The sequence below is a fragment of the Scardinius erythrophthalmus genome (genome assembly GCF_964197995.2).
Source record: "Scardinius erythrophthalmus genome assembly, chromosome: 1".
Taxonomy (NCBI): domain Eukaryota; kingdom Metazoa; phylum Chordata; class Actinopteri; order Cypriniformes; family Leuciscidae; genus Scardinius; species Scardinius erythrophthalmus.
The window spans coordinates 16250842-16266017 of NC_138221.1; the positions used below are offsets into that span (position 1 = coordinate 16250842).

At 38.8% G+C, this 15176-nt stretch overlaps 1 protein-coding gene across 2 annotated transcripts in view; it reads left to right on the forward strand.

Moving 5' to 3' along the window:
- Nucleotides 1-15176, forward strand: part of LOC308691359 (uncharacterized protein) — a gene marked incomplete at its 3' end in the record, with an annotated part of 90149 nt that overhangs the window by 39834 nt on the left and 35139 nt on the right. The gene's annotated exons all lie outside the window — the stretch shown is intronic.

Genomic DNA, 15176 nt, shown 5'->3' on the forward strand with positions numbered 1-15176 from the left:
AGCACATGGCACAAAACAACAAACACCCATGTACAGCACAAGACAGGACAGACATGTGACAATTGTTTTGGGAACTAAATAATAATGTTCTAGGAATGCTCTTTTTTATTTTTTTGCAACAATAGAATAATGTTCCCAAAACATTGCAGGATAGTTATTTTTAACAACAGAATTTTTTTGTATTAACATAGAAATAGTTACTAAATATAGAATGTTCCCCAATAGTTATTGTTTATATAAATATGAAAACTAACTTTCCAATTAAAACGCTGCAGATGTTTTTGTATAATGACCTGTACAGAGCTCTGAAACTAGTTTATGCAGTATTTAATCAAATGTAGCTATTAGATAAATCAAAATTCATTATATTGTGAATGTGAAAAGCACAGAAATCATAAATTCTGTTGTTCCAGTTTAGTTTCCGCCAACCCTGGGTTTTAGGTACTATGAAAGTAGCTCGGCTTTAATCGGTGTTTGTCACCATGGTATCTTACGCTGCACGGCTAACCTGCTCCGGGGCAGGTTATGTTCTGGATTCAAGATCTCAGACTGAAGTTTGGCCAATCAGCTGAGAGCAAAGAAACATATAGGTGACATAACTAATTCCCAGCGTCTGTTTTCTGTTGCAATTCATACTTTGCAGTCACGTGACTACCATGGATACCTGGTGGGCAACAAACGGGTATTTTCAACGCAGAGTCCAGTAGTTCCAGGTCTTTCTAGTAGCTATCAAGTCTGTTAGCGAGCTAGCTGCATAACTATGGACTAGGATTAATTCCAAGGTAAATTGTGTAAAGCAGACATGTTTTTTTTAGATAATCGAGCAGTAATAATTGAGCTCTCGCCGGCGGTGTGAACGTACAGTTAGCCTAGACTCATAACACAAACAGCTGACTTGCCGAAGCACCTGGTGGTGTTGATTGACGAAACTACAGGGTAACTTAAAGACACGATTAATTACGTGATCATACACCCATTGTATTCAAACAAATGTTGAAATTACCTTTGATGGAATGATCACTGCACAAACGTGTAACGTATAAGTTACTGTGAAGGTTGTTTATCTCATCTGCGGTTAGTAACTATCTGGCATGTCGTTTACACCTCAAAACACCAACTTTTGTATAGTAAAACTGGCGATGTCCTGGCAAGATCCTTTATTAGTTTACTGGGTTTCGTTGCTGGAGAACGACGTTCTTGCCCGCCAGCCAGTACTTGCAAAGTATGAATGGCTTCACCATTTTCTCCCAAATCCTCTGGACATCTCCACGCAAATTGTTAGACGAGCACTTCGTAGAGAAAGAGTTTTTAGGGACAGACAAAATCCATTTGACTTTCCTGATACTTGTATGAAAGATACAGATCATCTTTGTGAACTTCTCGAAGCCATGTCGAAGCCATTCCCTTACTGTACCGCAAATGGTATATATTGCGTTGCGTTTTTTTGTGCAAAAGTGGTACATACTTGTATGCGGTCGGTGATGCAGAGAATCTAGGGGAAAACACGGTCTGTCGAACCTTTCGCAAGGTGGTCTTCGCTCTGCAGGGTTACATAAATAGCTTCATCGTGTTCCCTGGACATTTATCGACCATGTCCATAAAAGAGGGCTTTTATAAAATTTTCGGTAAGATATCTTGATAGGGTGACATCACATGAACAAATTTAACCTTTCACACTCATTTTTTTTTCTTCTTCTTCAAAAAAGCATATTTCACACTTAGAAAACTATTATACAATAGTCTGCAGTAGCTACCTGTTAATAATGATTTTACATATACATTTTTAATTCCTATGATAAGATTCCCTAGAGTCATAGGAGCAATAGACGGCACACATGTTGCAATCTCCACTGCTCTCGGAGAACATGAGGGAGATTATGTGAACAGAAAGTCCTTTCACAGCCTTAATGTTCAGGTAGGGCTACTATATAGCCTATGTGAAATTATTTTTATTTGCATTGAGATCAATCTTTAAATAAATAGTAACTAACAGATAGGACAATTATTTACTGTACATTTCATCATTTCATGAATGCATGATCACAAGATTGGATGCCAAATGGCCTGGCTCAGTGCATGACTCACGGATTTTCCGTGAGTCTATTTTGTGTCAGCGCTTTGAAGAAGGCAAGTTAAACTTGGTACAGTACACTTTAAAGTTTTAATTTTAATAGCAAAACTACACAATTTTCCCCTTTTCTGTTCTATGACAGGGCTTTTTGATGGCCTGTTGGTAGGAGATAGAGGTTATGCATGCCAGAGGTTTTTGCTAACCCCCTATCCTGACCCTCAGACAGGGCCACAAATCAGCTGAAGACGCAGTGGCTGAGTTTGTTTTCAAATGGAATATTCCCCTCGATCAACGTCAATGCTTTCATGTGCGCAAATTATTTCACACACCAGACTGCTTTATAAGGGAGGGTCAGTATAAAGCTGGTTTTTGCTAAGAAGCTGCTCCTGAAAAAAGGATACGTACCAACTATTCGTGTTCCTGCTGCACCTCCAGAAGAACTGAAGTGAGTAACGTTTTATTAAAGGGGCTATATGCTTTTTTCTGAAATTTAAACTCGCGACTGACACCTGTGGCCAAAAAACTGAACTGCTCTTCCTTTCTGCTCGCTCTCGTACGTGCACACTTCACAAGTCATCCGCTGCAAAGAAGTCAACATTATGTTTACAGAGGTAAGAACAGTCAAATACATATATTGTTTGAGAAACTAAGTTTGTTTGCTGACTAGCGGTGGTGGCAGAGTGATCTGAAACGTTTAACATGAACGCGCTTGACGTCACATCCGCAGACAGCGCGCGAAAAATCCGACCCGACAGAAAATAGGAAAAATAGGATACAGGCTTATAGGTGCACCCACTGTGAGCTGACAAGGTGTCAGTATGCTCATCAGGAGATGTTTGAGTCATACATGGTCAAATAAAAAGGCTATTGTTACGTTTATTTTGGGGAAACAGTTGCATATAGCCCCTTTAAGCTTTATATTAATCTTTATATACATTTTTGCAAATTGCTTGCACACTTCACAATGAATGCGGCTATTTTTACACTCAGGGAACATTACGGCATGTTTTCTATTTACTACTTTCTGGATATAATTCATAATCCCACGTTTATAATGAACAACGCGTTATGGTTATTGTGTTAGAAACGGTGTATGCACAGAACAGAGGGGTGGGGTGAGCAAAGCTCATTATCATTTAAAGACCTGAAACGGCGCACTGAAAACAGAGCTGTTTTTGACCAGGTAAAATTAGTGTTTTCTTACAATACTAATGAGAATTTTTATATATGTATATTATATATACTTATATTTATAATTATACTACAGGGCCGTTGAATGCTTGAATCTGATTGGTTGACGAACGTTCTAAGGTGTGCATTATTTTCATGGAAACACACAGCTAAAGTAGTTCCAACGAATTGAATTAATAAATAAATAATAATATTGACGCACATGCTTTTCTGTCTCATTTTTGCAACATCTCTCTCTAATAACTGCATTAACTGCATAAAGCCAGGGACACTCTTTAAGGCCGGTTATGAATGTAATTTGATTCTTATGACTGATCGTGGCCAAACGCGTGTTCAGCGCATTCAGTCTGTGTTCAAAGTCGTGTTTAAAATCTGCTTCAGTCGATGTAAACAGTCAGCGAATGTGTAAGCTAGACGTGTGTCCAGCATTAGTCTGCTATCAGTGGCTCAAACCTCCGTTACTAACTCTAAAATGATGTTTTGGAATTAGCAACGGAGGCTTAGATTATGCGTAAGAAATTAGTCCTACATACAAGAGCGTTTTAATGACAAAAACTTGACAAACGTCTTGAAATACATAATCTGAACAATGTTTCGAGGTGTGGTAACTGTAGTATAAGCGGAATAATTGACTTCAGGCTGTTGAATTATTAGAAAAATAATGCACACCCGAGGTGGTAATGCGGTCACGACGTGAAGCGAATGCTGTTGTCAATTATTCCTTACATATATTACAGCCTTTTAATTTAGACCCTAAAGAATCATATTAGCTTGTACAAAAATGGCATTATATGACCCCTTTAATAAACATTCATAGTGTTCATATTAAAGGGTTACTTGGTTAAAAAAAAGTTCACATACTGAGAGCTGTTTTTCCAGCTGTTTGATCTCCAATTTAATTTTTTTAATTTGGAGCCTCCTCAGCTCACAGTCCAGCTCCTTCAGTGAACAGTCTAGTTCGAGACTCCTTTTGTAAAGGGCCCTGACTGAGTCTGTTTTCACCTTAAAAACAATTCCACCACAAACAATCATTCTGGAGGTTGGTCAAGGGTTTTAAATCCTTACCTTGTTCACATTTCTTCTGAAGCCCATTGAGGTAGAGGCTTCAGTTTCTGGGGCAGGTTGTGAAAAATCCTTCAATAAAAGAGATGTGTAAGGGCCAGTCACTTAATTATGACATTCAAATGTGTGCCATAATAAAAAGCCCAGTGCATTCATCTCAGCAGCTGTATGAGAACACACAGAAAGAGTGTCTTCATCATTTGGTTCACCCTAATAAATAAAAGGCTAATGTAAAGCATAACTGTTGTAAAGCAGGTTATGTTCATTGTGTTCTGTCTCCTGCATACACTCTCAGAAAAAAAAGTACAAAACGGTACCTTTAAGGAACAAAAGCTTGTCACTGGGGTGGTACCCTCAAAGGTACATTATTGTACCTCGAGTCAGAGGAGCAAATTTGTACCTTACTTGTTTGTACCTTCTAAGAGCCAATACTGTACCTTTGAGGATCAATAATGTACCTTAGACAAAGGTACAATAAAGTACCTCTGGAAAAAGGTACAATTTTGTCCCATTAAGGTACCACCCCAGTGACAAAGCCATTTTGTACCTTTAGGTGGCAAAAAAGTTCCTTTTTATTCCTTAAGGAGTGAAAGAAAATAAAGGCAAACAACAACTAACTGAATTTTAGACATTTATTTTAGTTCTTAAATGGAAAACAGTTTAATTCACAGATTCAATAATTCATCTCACAACCATACAATGTAACATCACAAAATAAAATGCCACAATGTTTAGGATGTCATGTCTGATATAAAAAAAAAACATTTTAAAAAAATTAAACATTTTTTTAAGAAGCATTTCATTGACCAACTGACAACTTAATACAATGTGCATGAACAAGTCCGATGTGCTGCATTAACTTCACCAATGTGAAGGCTCTTCGAGAGCATTTAGGACAGCTGAATGGTGTAGGCATTGCGGTTGTTGATCAAGCTAAAATGTTGATTACCCTGGTCACACTAACAGGTAGAGGTTTATCACCAACCTCAGACATTTTTAGAACATATCGCTGAATTAAAATCAGGGTGTTCTTCAGGCGAGATGGATATAGCACGTTGTATATGAAATAAGCACAAAAAGCAGCAATAACACCTTCCTCCAAACCAAGCGCCCTTCAGACTGACTGCCCATCCAGTTTGACCACTGCAGGGACCCTTTGAGTCAGCACACTCCTCCAGTCAGAGACAGCGTCGAGTTGTACAGTAGGATATGGCGATGGTGTCTGATCCTGCAAGAGATCATAAAGTAGTTAAAATGCAGAAATCTACCACATTCATTAAAAAAAAAACTGTTCATATATATACACACATACATACATACATACACACACACGCTAAAAAAACTTCTACAGTAAGTAAAGACCTTAAAGCGCCCATATTATGCTCCTTTTCAGATTCATAACTCTATTTTAAGGTTGCACCAGAATAGGTTAACATGGTTTAATTTTCAAAAAACACCATATTTTTGTTGGGTGGCTGATCCTGCAAGAGATCATAAATTAGTTAAAATGCAGAAATCTACCACAAACATGCATAAAAAAAAAAAAGTTCATATATATATATATATATATATATATATATATATACTAAAAAAAAAAAACGTCTTCGGTAAGTAAAGACCTTAACCCTTTCGCACGTACGATCACACCGGTGTGATCAGTCTAGGCTGGTCCCTGGAGCGTACGATCACACCGGTGTGATTAGAACGGTCAGTGCATCACGTGATCAACTGCTAAATTCAAATATGCTTTCGCGCGTTGGCTGGCGCTGAGCCAGAGACAGGCGCGCTCAGAGCTGTCATATATCACAACTTTTCAGTGTTTTCAACCACATAATGTTTATTTTAGGTTTCAGACATATAAGTACTAAAAAACAATACATTTAGAGTTTGTAAAATACACACTGATGTCAAAGGAAGAGGCAATAATAATCCTTTCCATTATAATTAGACACGTTTTATTCATATAAGATACACATTGTGTAAGTAACTTTAAAGTTTACTCTATTCTTCTCCCAGTTCACCGGCCACTTACTTTCATGTACTTCGGGAGAAGTGGATGAATTCACGTGTTGTAAATCCAACAGATCTGATTCTCTGAACTGCGTCTGCGGCACAAACTAAGATGGCGGCGCCCATCGCGCATACAGCTCAACTAACGCGATCGTTATAAAGGTGTTTTAAACAACAAAACACTTCCACTTGCATATATTTGACAATCGGAATATCAGATAATTCATGACCATATCTAACAAATTTGTGAATATTTTGAATAAAAAAGGAAAAAATTACATAAAAGCAGATCATCATTCATTCAGCTCTGTTGTTGCTGCGGTGTGTCACGTGACAAGCAATGACGCGTCACCATGGAAACCATAAAGTGACACGTTCTAAATAACGGTTGCCTTGAAAAACTCACGCTGGGGGGTCAGCCAGAATATTTTAAACTTACGTGTGAAAGGGTTAAAGCACCCATATTATGCTCCTTTTCAGATTCATAACTCTATTTTAAGGTTGTACCAGAACAGGTTTACATGGTTTAATTTTCAAAAAACACCATATTTTTGTTGTACTGCACAGCTCTCTCTCACTGCTGCAGTGAGGTTTGCACTATGCGGCCCCCCATGTCCACACCAAGGCCCAGCATTGATAACTAGAAACTTTGTATTATGAAATAAGACATCCAAGGGAAGGAATGCATATCATTCTCCCAGTCTCTGTGGGAAGTAATGTGAACAAAAAAAAGTATATACAAATTACACACCTCCCCAAGTACGTCATTTTTCTCCCCGAACAGGATCGGCAACAGCAGGATTGCAGCTCTGAAATCAATCCCTGAAAATTAAGTAAAAAAAAAAAAAAAGTGTATTACCTGAATATACATAGTGTATTTTGGTTAGTTAGACCTTATCTTGTCTGAAGACAAATAGAAAAGAAATTAAGCTTAAATGGCTCCACAACACTAGGGGTGACCATGGCTGATCAGTGAGTCACTTACCAAGGACATCTTCGGTGGAGGGCAGCTTCCCTTTCCTCCAAAGCCAGATCTGCAAGGGGAGATTTCCTTTGAGTCAATCTAAGCACTTAAAGCCATCTTCGAATCTTCGGCAGATATTCATTTCATCATGAAGCCGGCCCATTTCCTGAAATAGCTGCAACACAGCACAAACAAACGGGAAACATGTCACAACATTATCATAGGATTTTAAAATTAAATTTCAAAGAGAGTCTTTAGTAATTTAATATGAACTCCCAACACAAATGTAAGGAAATAAATGTAGACAAACCTTTGATAGTCATCCCATTGGCAATCGCTCGCCTTCTCCAAGCAAATGTCCTCATCATCCGTTCCTCAACCATTCGGGCATCTGGCTGTGTCTTCCGATACTGGTCCTGCAGGACTTTCACATGGCTCACTACTGAGGTATCATCCTCCCCAATAATATCCACCTTCTACGACACAGAGGGATGACGAACATTTGCTCATTTGACAGTTGCTTTTCCCCTCTTTAATGTTTATGAAAAATTAGCTCTTAATAATAATTTATTACATTTTATAATAGCGTTTTTATCATAGCTACTTAAAGCACTTTACAGGGGGGACTATTCTCTACCATGCTGGGTTAAGGGGCTAACCATTGGGCCACACTGCTTGTGTGTAAAACATGCACACATAGATATACAGCAAACCAAAGAAGATGCTCTGACTCTGACCTTTGATGCCTTGGCTCGTTTGCTTGTGTTTTCTTCCTGTTGTAAAGACTTTTGGTGATGACCAAATTTCTGTTTCATTCTTCTCACCTCTTCATCATCTACCAGTGGCACCCGCTCATATTTGAACTTACGTTTGAGAGACATGTGCCAGGTATGCTATTTAAAAGAATATAAAATTGAACAATTAAATAAGCATACAAACCACTTGCAGAAAACTGAAAGCACAAGCATGAAAATACATGGTGGAAAACAATGTGTGCATCAAAAGGTTGGCAATGTTCTAAGACAGTTTGACGACCAAATAAAGACTAAATCATAATTCCAAACCCTCACTGGCTATCGATAGTCACATTCCGCCCAAATGGCTTTGCTTTAGCATTAAAATATTGCTGTTGGGCGGCAAAAAGTATTTTTTCATCGTTCTCCTCTGACGCAGTCCTAACTAACGTAAGTCAGAACAAAATACTTTTCGGCGGCAAAAACGCTTTTCGCAGTAACGTTAGTTGTATTACTAAATTCGATTTTAGTAGTTTTATTACTAACTACTACGACGTTAAGCTAAGCTATAAAACTACTGTGTCAGAGTTGGATGACAAGTGTTTTTGCCGCCGAAAAGTTAACGTACTGCTAAACGTTAGCTCGATGGTGAACTGTAGCTAGGATAGCAGCTAGTAACTTACGTTACTTATAATCATAGTATGTGGAACGGCAATATGGGACATAATACTGATAATGTTTTAACTAACTAACGTTAATAATGGCAATCGTCAATGTCGAGTCTAGCTAGCTAGCATTAATGTTGACAGAGAATGAACTTGGCTAGAGCTAACATTAACAGTAAAAGTTAACTTCCAACTTTGAATTAACACCACACACACTGATAATAAAAAAAAAAAATACTTTACCTTTGAATTTACTTCTCTCCTCTCCAGTGACCTCTATCCCAAATGATTAAATCCTCCGTGGATAAGTGTCGAAGCGCCATCCTCCCGCCTTTGATCGACACTGACAGGGACTGACAGTTGGATCACTGTCGATTCACTCATGTATCCTTCCGCGCTGCAATATTTATGCTTCCGCCGAGTCGAGCTCTGGTTAGCCTGTAGCTAGATCCTTTCAACTTAAAGCGTTAACAATTATTTGTCTGTTTTATTCTAATGTAAATAGGGTAAAGGGTTTGAAAATCAAATCCTTCAATACTGTTTGTGAATATAAATGATTACATAATCCTCATTAACATGATTAAAAATGATTCAAAGGGACACTTCACAAAAAAACAAAACAAAAAAACAGTCTGATTTATTTTGCCCTAATCTAAAAAGTTTACAGTTCATTTAGTTTGACAATTATTGAGTTATTGAGTTTGATAGTATAGGTTAACTTGTGTTTCTATATTGAGAGATGACATTTTCAGCATCCACTAATTCCTGCCATTTTACATTTAAACACTAAGGTACAAATATGTAAGGGACAAATATGTACCTTACACCTCGAAAAGCCCACAATGTACAATGGAAGGTGCATTATTGTACCTTAAAGGTGCACAATTGTACCTAAAATACATTTTTGTACCTTTAAGGGTACATATGCAAAGTTTGTACCTTAGGGAACAAAAATGGACCTGTATTGTACCTCTTTTTCTAACAGTGTACTGACCTCTGTGTGGGAAACTGTGTGTGTGTGTGCTGGCTTCAACAGGGACACTGTATTTCCCTCTACTGCAGAACACAGTCAGCCATATTTAATTTTTTTTAAAACATTATTAATGCATTGCACACACATACCCAGTGTCACTTGCTTAGAGGAGCCAGCAGGGTCAGATTGTACAGCACCTGTAATCCCATCCATAATCGGCCGTCCCTTATTGTTACTCAGCGCCAGCTCCTCCGCCACAGTGTAATCTTGAGGAGTGGCCCTCCCCCAGTTTACGACCTCCAGGAGTTATTTCCAAAATAAGAAGGAAAATGTCATCTGAACAAGTAACATGTCAGCCACTTTTGTTCTGATCAACTGGTGATTAAATCTTACGATCACAAAGTTAGTTCAGATCACATCGAATGAAAATTATTATAGTTAAACTTTGTTCTCAAATTGTTAATGTTATCAACACCCTTTTATTAAATCACACAACATTTATTAAATCACCAGGGGTTTAGATCCACATCTTCGCCTGCTTTCCTCAGTTTCTTTACAATCAAATTGAAAATGGCTAATCTACCAGATTTAATTTACTATGTGGAATTAGACAAGGCTGTTCAATTTAACCATATTTATTTTTTTAAGCTGGTCAATTACTTTCTGTTCATCGTAGGACAAGTGCTATACAGGGCATTAATATTGCAGATGGAGAGATCATATCGAGTCAACTTGCAGATGATATACTCTGTTTTACACAACTCTCCTCAGGTTTATTTAGCTATTCATATCATTAGGTTATTTTCCAGGACATCAGGCTTACTTTTAAATATACATAAATGTGAACTCTAATCAATCAAACATTGTTGTTTAACGAACATCGAAGGCATCCCAGTGAAAGCTACTTATTTGTTAGAGTCGTTTCTAAGGATATGAAGAACAGATGTGTTGATTACTTTTCTCTTGATTCTGGAAAAAAAAACAGGAAAACACAAAATCTCGGGTTACACAGGGATCTGTCTCTCAAGGTAGAACTTTACTTTCCAAAGCAGATGGTCTTTCACGTCTAACTCTGTTACATCTCTTTATGTTGATGCTCAGACTTCCATGATAGTTCACCAATGTTTATTTAATTTCTTTTGGAAAAATTAGAAACACTATATAAGAAAATCTGTAGTTATAAATTCTTATGAAAAGGGTAGACTTAAAGGGATACTTCACCGATTAGCATCACGTTTTGTATCATTAGAAAACCTGTAGTATCTTCCCTCCCTCATCTTTTCTTTTGCCTTTTATTTCAGACATACCAAAGATTTAATATTTACATTTCATATTTGTTGTTTTGGATGATCTTGTGACTTTATAGCTCAGAAATATTTTACTTACTTTGTTATAAATTTAATGTGACTTCTTGAAAAATGTTATATACATAAATGCAAGTTTGCCATTAACAAACCATTTTTTTCTGTGTTTTTTTTAAATTATTTAAAATACATATTAGCCTACTAGGCTACAATTAGGCCAACATCTTCAGTAAATATGAAAGTATTTGTAAGAATTTTACTCTTGTGTAGGCCTACTTTCTATCTTTTTTTTTCTTTCTTAGTTTTCAGCTAATCACTTTTAACTCTCATTTGTATTCTGATGACATTGAACACATTGTTAATACATTTTGTATATTTTGTTTGTACACAAAGTTGTATAATAAATATGTTATTATGAGTCTCTGATCCAAAGCCCACAATAGATGGCGCTAATTCGAGCCGCCAATAAAGAATAAAAAGAAGAAGAGTTTCGGTGTCAGCGGTGTGCGTTAGTTTCGGCGGTGGATCTGTTTATGCTCAGCAGTGATAACTCAATCCAGCGATACTAATCATATCCGGCAAGTGTGTTCGAAGAACCGAGTTAGCCAGATCATGATTCGCACGATGATATCATCTTGGATGTGTCATTTCATCTCGGATGTAATAAGCAACGTACGAAGAACGGACCCCAGATGTGAGGGCGCAGGCGCACACAGCGCATTTTTCAAACTCTAGTGAAGTAGTGCGTCATCATGACGTAGTATTTCCGGCGCATGCGCATTAAACAACATGTTCGTATATTTTCCATATTTCATGCATGGTTAAATGTTATTTCCATAGACAGTATATAAAAGGGTTATTTATTTCAGCTTTTCTGTTTAAGTTGAAGTTGTTCTAACTCATTGTGTTGTTAGACTCTGTAGCCTAAATTCACAAAACTTGACTTTCACCTAACTAAAAATCAATATTTTTGTTCAGTGTAGTCTGATTACAATTAAATGTGTGTTTAATTGACTAAGAACATAATGATATTGAAAGTATTCTGTTCACAGTTGTAAAGTACAACACATTACTATTATGTTAAGACTCCTCTCATAAATTACATTTTATTGTCAAATATTATGTATAAAACAGACAAAAATGTCAACAATATGTTGTACTTGATTATAATGTACAAGCAAATGTATTGGAAAAATACATTTCAAGCGCATTAATGCACAAGTATATAGACTAAACATATTTAAAATACATTTACAAATTATTTTTGGACAACACACCTGAGTTTTAATTAAAAGGAATTATTTTCCATGTTTTACATTAAAGTTCTTATTTTATTCAGTATATTAGTCCATCCATCCATCCATCTTCCTCCGCTTATCCGGGGCCGGGTCGCGGGGGCAGCAGTCTAAGCAGAGATGCCCAGACTTCCCTCTCCCCAGACACTTCTTCCAGCTCTTCCGGGGGGACACCGAGGCGTTCCCAGGCCAGCTGGGAGACATAGTCTCTCCAGCATGACCTAGGTCTTCCCCGGGGTCTCCTCCCAGTGGGACGCGCCTGGAACACCTTCCCGGGAAGGCGTCCAGGAGGCATCCGAAACAGATGCCCGAGCCACCTCAGCTGACCCCTCTCGATGTGGAGGAGCAGCGGCTCTACTCTGAGCTCCTCCCGAGTGACCGAGCTTCTCACCCTATCTCTAAGGGATCGCCCAGCCACCCTGCGGAGGAAGCTCATTTCGGCCGCCTGTATCCGGGATCTTGTCCTTTCGGTCATGACCCACAGCTCATGACCATAGGTGAGAGTAGGAACCGAGTGCTTTGCCTTGCGGCTCAGCTCTTTCTTCACCACGACAGACCGGTACATCAACCGCATTACTGCAGAAGCTGCACCGATCCGTCTGTCAATCTCCCATTCCATCCTTCCCTCACTCGTGAACAAAACCCCAAGATACTTAAACTCCTCCACTTGAGGCAGGAACTCTCCACCAACCTGAAGTGAGCAAGCCACCCTTTTCCGACTGAGGACCATGGCCTCGGATTTGGAGGTGCTGATTCTCATCCCAGCCGCTTCACACTCGGCTGCAAACCATCCCAGTGCATGCTGAAGGTCCTGGTTTGATGAGGCCAACACAACAACATCATCTGCAAAGAGCAGAGATGAAATCGTGTTGTCACCAAACCTGACACCCTCCGGCCCCAGGCTGCGCCTAGAAATTCTGTCCATAAAAATTATGAACAGAACCGGCGACAAAGGGCAGCCCTGCCGGAGTCCAACATGCACCAGGAAGAAGTCTGACTTACTGCCGGCAATGTGAACCAAGCTCCTGCTTCGGTCGTACAGGGACCGGACAGCCCTTAGCAAAGGACCCTGGACCCCGTACTCCCGAAGCACCCTCCACAGGGCGCCGCGAGGGACACAGTCGAATGCCTTCTCCAAATCCACAAAGCACATGTCAAGTCAAGTCAAGTCAAGTCATCTTCATTTATATAGCGCTTTTAACAATGTAGATTGTCTCAAAGCAGCTTTACAGAGATAAGCGTATAATTTAAGGTAACAGAGATTGTTTCGGCTTTACAGCAGAGTTAAGTTATTTCCATCTAAAGTTAGTTTTAATTGATTTGGTTCCGTCGCAATGATCATTTGTCATTAGATTAGGGGCCGCTAAGACGACACCATTCTCTCTACACAGACTTTAAACGCGAACCTGTGAGAAACGCTGATGGCGTTCACATGCGCATTTAGAATGGGTTCTATAGTTATGTGCGTTAGAATATACGCAGGTTTGGAATTCCCTACAAGCCAAGCCTAAACAAAATACTTGTCTTTCCTTATAAATTTTGATAAGGAATTTTATTTTATTTGTTGCTTTGGGGTAGACCGCGAGACGAATTTTCCCGACAACGCCTTATCTGTAGAGTGGTAGTGGGATCCTCCATAGGGAGAGACTAGTTGGCACTTCAGCACTGCGTTGTCATCGGGTCCAGGCGAAGGTCCTTCGTCAGATCTGGATACGGCCTGGATCCGGCAGGCTGCAGGAAAAACCTTGGGATAAACACAGACACTAAAATTAGCGTAGATGCCATTCTTCTCATGATGTAACGAGTACATCAGGATTTTTGGGAAGTGTTTCCGGTTCCGGCTGACCTAATCTATGCAGCATAACATTAAATTATAGAAGTCTATAATGTATTATGTGAAAGCTAGGTCAAAGAGATGTGTCTTTAATCTGGCTTTGAACTGACAGAGTGTGTCTGCTTCCCGGACAATGGTAGGAAGACTGTTCCAGAGTTTTGGTGCTAAATAGGAAAAGGATCTACCGCCAGCAGTGGATTTTGATATTCTAGGTATAATCAACTGCCCGGAATTTTGAGATCGTAATAGACGTGACGGACTATAATGCGTTAAGAGCTCGCTCAAGTACTGCGGAGCTAAACCATTCAGTGCTTTGTAAGTAATCAGCAATATTTTAAAATTTATGCGATGTTTGATAGGGAGCCAATGCAGTTTTGACAGAACTGGGCTAATATGGTCATACTTCCTGGTTCTGGTAAGAACTCGAGCTGCTGCGTTTTGAACCAGCTGTAGTTTGTTTATTAAGCGTGCAGGGCAACCACCTAGTAGAGCATTACAATAATCTAGCCTTGAGGTCATGAACGCATGAACTAATTGTTCCGCATTTGTCAATGAGAGCATATGACGTAATTTAGATATATTTTTAAGATGGAAAAATGCAGTTTTACAGATACTAGACACGTGACTTTCAAATGAAAGATTGGTATCAAAGAGCACACCCAGGTTCCTAACTGACGACGAAGACTTAACAGAGCAGCCATCAAGTGTTAGACAGTATTCTAGGTCAGGGGTTCCCAAACTTTTTCATTCGAGGACCCACCTAGACAAGTATAATCAATCTCAAGACCCACTTGCACTGGTGCTACCAACTTTCTCAGTTGGTCGCACCAGCATGATTTGGTCGCACTTTTTTTTTTTTTTTTTGCTACATGCCATGGGATTAATCAATGCATGCTGATGGTCTTAATATACCCTAGTTTTGCACTGATGTAAAAAGACTGACAGTGACAAGACCTCATGTTAGCAAAATATTTTAAACTTTTAATTTTTTTTAAAAACTTAAAAAAAAACATGAATGTTCTTTAATGTTTGATTATAATTTTACCGTCTTCACATAGGGATGGGAAATGATA